The sequence below is a fragment of the Anser brachyrhynchus genome (assembly GCF_964034855.1).
Source record: "Anser brachyrhynchus genome assembly, chromosome: 2".
Lineage (NCBI taxonomy): Eukaryota > Metazoa > Chordata > Aves > Anseriformes > Anatidae > Anser > Anser brachyrhynchus.
The window spans coordinates 142,845,971-142,854,365 of NC_137695.1; the positions used below are offsets into that span (position 1 = coordinate 142,845,971).

At 39.7% G+C, this 8,395-nt stretch overlaps 1 long non-coding RNA gene across 1 annotated transcript; it reads right to left on the reverse strand.

Annotated features, from left to right (window-relative positions):
• Positions 1 to 242: 242 nt before the first annotated feature.
• Positions 243 to 3,522, reverse strand: LOC308191061. The gene is made up of 2 exons (XR_013947685.1): positions 3,015 to 3,522; positions 243 to 2,945 (listed from the first exon to the last, which is right to left on the reverse strand). It is a non-coding gene; the product is annotated as an uncharacterized lncRNA (long non-coding RNA).
• Between the last annotated feature and the right edge of the window lie 4,873 nt (positions 3,523 to 8,395).

Here is an 8,395-nt window from a genome sequence, read left to right on the forward strand (position 1 = left end):
GTATGTGGTACGTTATATGCTGTTTTTCTGACACTCATTACCTGTCATTAGTGAAATTTAATTTCATCTGGAACAGTGTCTGAATTTCCAGATGAAAGGTAAGGACTCTGATAAAAAGGACAGGCCTATCATGTTTTCATGTTGATGATAATCAGGAGAAAATTAATTTTGTACACTAATTAGCCAAAGTGGAATAAGAGAAGCCCTGTGTTCCATGGGGACATTTCATTAATCGGTAGATCTGATTTTGCACTAGCTAGTTACTCTAACGCTTAGAAAAGAAATTCTGTCTGATCTGTGTGAACTGGCAGGGAAGAAGACAAAGGATGACACCTGAATCTTTTCTCCTTGTCTTGCTGGTAGGTGGTGTGGAACAACATTTGTACTCGAGATCATGAAAGATGCTGTCAGAAATGTTGTTTAGAAGTCTGGAAAAAACACCAAGTAGATTATTTGCCTGAGCATATAAATAAATCTCATTTATTTATCTTAAAACACTTAACACTTTAACAGAATGCTAGGAGGCAAGAGTCTAGTTAGAAGCATTTGTTTTAATACAATGCGTCTTACCAGATACGGTGAGTGTCGTGTACAGGCAATCATGACTGCTCGCATGGAGGACACTAGGTTGATGGCACCAAACAAATCATTCTACCTCCCCACCTAGCACAGGGACAAAAGGGTTACATGCGTCTCCCTGCTAAGCCCAGAGCGACCCTGTCTGTGAGAGGAACGTGACACCATCAGTGGTTGTGGTGTCACGGTCACATTCCAGTGTCATCCAGCGCTCAGGAGCAAACCGTTCACAGAAGTCACAGGAGAAAAGAAGCATGAGAGGATTGTGCCTGATTTGACTGCTGGGGCTTCATATTTCTGGATTTTTTGTTGGTTTCTACTCCATTTAAAATCTTTGTGTTATATGAAGAATGTTGAAAAGTAAAAGAATAAATCATATTCTGTGGAAGTGGACAGACTCGATTCACTCATGCTGGGATCATGTATGGTAACAGATGAAGGTATTGCAGTCAGCCTTTTTAAACATCTTCCAAGCACAGGCAACCCAGGGAGCACAGCAGCACGTGCACTACATAAGGGTTAATTCAGCCTGGCACAGCCGGAGCGGTAATTACAGGCGACGAAGTTACACAGGCTGTGGCTGCTGATGAGATACGCCTTTCCTGGGGTGTGCTGGAAGTCACAAGGCCAAAGGCCAAGTGACTTCACTCTTCTCAGAAGAGGCCGTGACACACATCCTGGAATGTTGCGTCGAAATTTCAGAAACATCGTACACGGACAGAGGCTTTCTACAAACACCAGTGTGAGCCTGAGGACATTTTTCACTTATGATTGTTGGTTTAATAACCTGGCACATCTCTCAGAGCAATTAGGGACAGGTACTCAGCTATTGCTCATAGATCACCCCAATACAATCACACAGCTTCATGCCTGTCTTTCTACAGCCTTCTTAGATCATCAGACAGGATTTTTTGACCTGTTTAGATAATTCCAAGTTCCAGTCTATAGAAGCTCAAGTCTGATTCTTGATAAATACACACATCTCTCTTTACACGAGGGAGGATCCCTTCTTAGAACTGATGTTTTTAGGATTAAGTTACAGAAAAAACTGCAGTCCATATGTGCAGTGCAAAGTAAGTAAAACCAAACACAGCCAGAAGTGTAATAATATCAGAAGAGCAATAATTTGAAATGAGGTGGCTTGTTACAAACTGCAGTCTATTTGGAGCTGAAGTTCAGCCCAGCTCCTTTCTCCTCAGCCCTGGGAGGCTCAAAGGCTCAATTAGTTACACCTTGCACAGTGCTGTAAGATCCTCACATAGTGCTCTGTAACGTCTTCTTCATGTTTTGTTACAAATTGGTGCTTGTCTGAAGTATAAAAATGAGGGCCAGTGGTAAAGGTAAGAAGGACACCTATGAGCTTGGGTATTAGGGTCAATATGCAATGCATATATAGTTGTGTCTTCCGTAAAGATCTCAACTTTCAAAGAAAACAAAGTATTGCAGCACGCTATTACAATTAGTGGAGTTACACTACTTTGTACCAATAAAGGGTGATGTCCTTTTTACCTTCTTAATAAAACGACGCACTTCCTTGTAAATTCAAAATCTGACCACTGCTAGGAAAAACAAATGCATTTGGTTTTCCAAAGTCTTTCTGTCAGTAGTATGACAATCAAAGTACATAAAAAAAAAAAAAAAAAAAAACCTTGATCTAGACACTAGGGTGTTACTGAGGATGCAATTCATATATATCTCCATAAGAAATAAAAAAATAAAGAAAAAAGGAAAGTGGAAGAATACAGGGCTCCATGAAATCCATGAGGATCTTCATTATAATAACTGATTAGCTTTGGAAAGCGCTGCTGTCCATGCAAACGTAAAGGTCTCTGTTGGCCGAGTTGCTGTGTTGTGTTTTTTTAACTTTATTAAAATGACACAGCCTGAACTTTCTTCTGATTAGTAGACTGCTAGTGACTAGTTTGTATAAATCCAGTTTCTGTTCTGACAGTGCCAAGTGTACTCCTTCACTGCAGAGTACCCTGAAGCTATAGCCCACCATATTCAAAGCGGCTCTGCGGAGGACAGGCAGCTTCAAAGCAGGACAAGTCTCTGTGAAGGTGTACTGCCCTGGGGCTGTGCTCTGCAGTGGTTTCACTCGTGCAGGGGCTCAGCACTGGTATGCTGGGCACCAGCCGTGGGGCCTGGGGGGCATTTTCCCGGCACAGCACAAGGAAACCAAACTCTCACTGGGAAAGTATTTCTTAGCTTTGTAGAGTCCGTTCTTACTTTGTTTAGCTGTATATCTTGTTACATTCTTCAGAAATGCGATCATGTCTAAGCAGACTTAGCACGGTATCTTCTGCTGTTTTGCTGCCGTGCGGGACTGATAGGAAAATAGGGTGACACAATTACCTGCCAATGTTCACCTAGAAGGAAAGCAACGGCAAGTCTGTTGAAAAGCAACATTCCCCTAAATACTAAAGCATTTGTTTTACCTTGCTATTAAGCAGGAGCCTGCAAGTGAAGAGCCAAGAAGAATCCTCAGCTCCTGCTAACTGCTAACTAAGCTCCAGTGATTTCAGTAACATCGTACAGCAGCTGAGGGTTCCCAGGTGGGTCCTTTCCCCCTGCTCTGCTACTGACTTACTGTATTGACATTCCCAATTTATTCATTTGCAAAGAAATGGCTGCAGCTGCTTTGACCACCTTGCATTGCTTTCTTTCATGATTAAGCAGCAGTTGGCAAAATATTCGAGCATCGTAGTGGAATAAAGCACTAATAGTCTAGGGCAGCTTTTCTGTGATATGAAAATGAGCACATTAATGCTTCTGTTTCAGATCAGCCGTCCAGTTAAAATGAAAAGAATGTGCACTACCATCCTTCCTCTTAGGACAGTCAAATGTATTCACCTCTGCTTAGAGAAAATAAGGCATGAAATAACCATAAATTGCTTCAGCAAATTGCAGTCTAGACTTGCTGATTTGTTTTAACAACACGAGATATCAAACCCATATGCAAGCATTATTGTAAACTGCTGTTCCTAAATGTCTGTAAACGTATTGTCCTGTAGACTAAGTATCACTGCAGCCAAGTAATTACTTAGGTTTAATGTGGAATTTGTAACAGGAAAGGAGTATTCGCTGTGTCACTTGTAGCAGTCTGGTTTTTCTCCTCCCCTGACATCTTTAGACTGAGTGGTTGGGTCGTCACTATCGTTGGACAGAAACACAGCTCGCAGAAGATGAGAAGGCTGCTTGTGGTTAGGTAACACCAACACAGACAGTCAGCTGTGCACCTCTGAAGGGAAAATGGAACAGGAGTCAGGCTGCATTTAATTTTTAATGCTTTTTTGTGGTTGTCCAAGTTTATCTTTATAATTCATAGTACCCACAAGATGCACTCATTTCCTTCAGAACAGCAGCTGTGGAGGCATGGAGGAAAACCTTCAAGGTTTTCCCACAAATGAGCTTTGCCTACTGCTAGAAGATTGTGAAAGCTGTCACTGGCTACAGCTTGCCTCTTTTCCTTCAATAGCTTGTGGTGTTCAGCCAAGCACACGCACATCACGTATAGTGCAGTCACAAATTCATAACAATTCCCAGTGAAAATAAAATGTGAGTGCAACCTTAGCTTTTCATGGGCCATGTGTTTTTACAAACCCTATCATTATACAACAGATTGGTACAGTTAGTCAAGATTTTCAAGCCTAAGAATTTAAAGCTTAGGGCAAAGACATCTGGTTAGATTGTACCTGTGGCAGTGGTTTCTGGGACTGCGACTTACTGGTTGCATCACTGAGTAGTTAATTTTGGAAATGAGAACTCCTAAATGCACAGAGTATTTGCAATACTTAATTTCTGTAGTGAATTAGTGGCCTGTAGAATAAATGCAAAAAGAAAGCAAAACTTCTATCACACAGAAGTGTCACAAAATGGAAAAATATTGAGTAAACCTATTCCCTAAAAGTTAAATATTGCAAAAGTACATTGTGTGTGTGTAACAACTGAAACTGAAAAAAAAAGGCATTACCCCCGTCGCCACACACTCCCCCTGCAGTGTCGATTTTGTCATAGGTTTTGGTTCGCCTTTGTTCTGAGCACATTGTTCTCCTGGAATGCACATGCAGGAGGAGGAGGCTAAGGTGATGTTGTCACCCCACTGCGGCTTGCCTACATGGACCCACCCCTCAAAATGCTCCCTGTGTGCTCCAGCGTCAGACTAACTGCATTTAGCTCCTGTAGGATTTTCCACCCTCTCCCTTAGGATAAGGGAACAGTTTTGGGCACTGCGATGGGGCATTTGCAGTCTTCTTTATACAATTGCTTTTTCAGTTTCAGCTTTATCAAACTCAGCAGATAAATAATATATGCCCTTCCTATTTCTTATGTGAGATTATGAGTGAGGAGGTGCTTCTTGACAGATGTCCAGTGAATATTTTCAGAAGTGATTTTTCAGTCAGATGAAGCCATTGCAGCTGTCTAGTCAATTTAGCAGTGGCATCTCAGTTTTCAAACTTCAGCCAAGTCTTCTCATAGCTATGGTTATGTTAAGTTAGAACTTCATAAAAGGACAAAAGAGCTCTTTTTCTCTGTTTAAAATTACGTCAGCACAATTTTTATACCTTCGGAAAACTCAAAGGTGATATCTCAGCACAGGAAGGCAAAAGACCAAGAAGTTTTGATAGTCTGAAGAGAAGAATGTAAAATTAAAGTAACGTTCAGATTTAAGTACAGCACAAGTCCTAAGGTCTAGAATTACTACAGAAATACAGAAACAACTTCTCTTGGCATCCATGAGACATCACTGGTGTTTTGGTTCAAGAAAGGATTGTGGCAGATCTTCTCCTACAGAAACAAAAGCCATTCACGTTATTGAATAAAGATGGAAAATGAGAAGAGTAAAAAGACATTAGTGGAATATAAATGCATACTTCTATGACCTAGATTATTAAATGTTTATTACAAACTGTTAAGTTTCAGTTACATTTGCTTGAAGTTCATATCATGAACTGTATGTAAAAATAAAAGCAGTAAATCCACAGACATTACAAACCAAGAGTTACAAACAGTTCTTACGCCACCTCCAGCAGCCTAAGCTATGGTCTTTAGGGATTCCTTCATCTTTGTCAAAAAGTTATAAAAACATTAATTTTCTTGCTTACTATCAGGAAATAGTGATATGGTAAAACACATTCTATCTAAAAGTTGTCCACTTGATGTAAGCTCTTTGCAAGTGCCTAAATATACCATTCCAGTATTATTTAGTGCGTGAACTGTTTTTGACGCGTGAGGATCACATCAGAAGAAAACGTGTCCCATAGGATGACTTAAGAAACTGTTTGTGCTGTTATATACCATGTTTTTGTAAGAAAAAATGTGGAATATAAATGTCTGAGAGGTAAAAAGAGCACACCCTACAGCTCCAGATGACAATCCTAACACTTAGGGCAGTATTAATTAGAGACATATTGTCTTTCTTCTGATTTACTGGAAAAATTATATTGCAGTATATTACAAATTCCTGTAGTTTATAGAAATAGAAATTCACTTTGTTAAGAGTAGATCAAGTATTGTAAATTCTGGACAAAACAAATCCCAAACATTATTTGTGGATCTCCTTCGTACACCAGTGAATATCAACTGTTTCATGAGATCAAACTTACTTGTTTGTCATTAGGTTGCAAAATATTTTACCTAATCTGTCAGTAAATATAAACCAAAATAAATACTACACTGAGTAAAATGAAAGATGATACTGAAGCTAACGATGAATTCCATTCATCAGTAGAAACTTTTTCTTTCATTCTGATTTTCAGAGGTAAAATATCTTTAAAGCAACAGCCTGAACCACTCAGCAGAGAAGTGATCCAGTTACAACACTTTATGTATGGTGAGGTTCACAGTAGCTACTTTTTTGACAACTTTTGCACATTTTTATTACAGAAATACTTTGTGGTTCATGTAGTGGAATAAGTTCTTGTTCTTTTTCACTTAATGACCCTGGGGTTTTTACCAGTGATACCTTTGAGAAGAATGTTGTGGTTGAAACTTTCGATTGCTGTACTAATGTATCTCTGGTACTCATTGTAGAACTACTGTGCAATTGAGGGAAGACAGTAACAACTATTATTTTTAGCAGCCATCTATTTGCAAAGCAAAGTGCTGATGACTAAATAATTTTTTACACATGTACTGGTCCAGATTCTGCTTGTCTTTTGCAATCAAAGCTCTCCTTGATGCTTCTAGGAGAACTGAGAGTACAAGCATAGTCAATTAATTCCCCCATACATTGAAGGCCTTGTTTTTCTTCTTTTCTACCCATTGAATATGAACATACTCTGGAAATAATATGTAGTATTGTCACAGAGCAAAACTCTATTCACTGAAAGTGAAAAAAATTCCCTTATATTTATACTGGGCTTGTGCAGGCACTAAAATTATTAAAACTTATGAAAACTCCAAAATAATAATAATAATAAACATTTTAAATGATACAGAGATGATCCATATTATCATCTAAAAACCAATAACCAATATAACTGATCACCGCTCCTGCGGTCTCAGCGATTTCTCTCAATTTACTTGTGCTGGGGGCCCCATTCATGCTTCTAAGCAGTATCCAATAGCTACATCTGAGTTAGCAAATCAGTAAGTGCACACAGTGGTCCCAAGAGCAGGAAGGCAATGGGCTCTACTTTTAAATTGCCATACTTATCCCTGGGACGACTTTGTGCAAGGCCAGCTAGCAATCTTCCAAGTAGTTCCTGGGTGCAACTCAGGAAGAGGCACAGGCCAGAGACCTTGGTAATTCAGATGTGGCAATCATGTTTTGGAGGATAAGAAAGTTTAACAGTAGAGATGCAGACCATTCAATGACAGTTTTTTTCAGTACCCAAGATGGTCCTGCACCCACAAATGTACTTGTATATGCTTATTTGGGGAGCTCCACATCAGAGCACAGCCCCTGAGATCTCACGCAGCGTACATGCACTTCTTCTTCCAAGAATTTCCGGGTACAGAATATGGCTGTCTGAATAGCACTGACCACAAGCACGAGGTTTTTTTGTACCACCACAGAAGTACATGAAGTTTTAATAACCCTCTTAATTCTCACTACAAAGGGTCTTCAGCCAGAAAGCTCTCACACTCTTGGCATCTGGGTTTGAGTGCAGGCCCCATGATTCATTCACTGGAGGCAACTCCATTGTGAAAGCATCTCAGAGATTTTTCTCTCACGACATCCTGAAGTTTGTTATTATAGTTAGGGGTGATATGGCCATTAGCTCTTATTTCTGTCTTTATGATGCCAGTTCTTCAGAAGACGTCAGGAGTATAAATGGCAAGAGAGTATAGCTTCTTATGGTTGAGAGGGACTGTTAAAATATATATATTCAATTTTTATTTTTTTTCCTCTTGCCTGTGGAACTAGGCTAAAGACATGTGCACAGTTTCCTTGGGTTTCCACAATAAGCAATTTCAGCAAATACGCTGTGTTCCTCTCTGGTCAAAGTTTCCATCTGCAGCTTACTTTCAGGAGCTGGAAGACAAGCAGTTGTGTTGCAAGGAAGGCTGTTGACGTCAAAGCTGTGTCTGAGGCAGGTCTGGTGTGCAGCTTGAGATTAAAACTTCCCTTACACTTTGGTCCTTTGAGAAAAGTCGTAGTTAGAAAAAAAGGCAGTTGATTATTTTATGTGGTTATAGAAGTGTTTGGGTTCCCTGCTAAGTCTGGTTGCACAGCCACTGACAATCATCTGGAGATTTTAAGACCTGGAGATGAGTGAAGCAGAAATTTAAAAAATGACCATATGCAATTCATATTTGTGTCCTTCAAACATGTTAATTTTTACAGATCCTACAGCAGAGTTCTATTTATCCA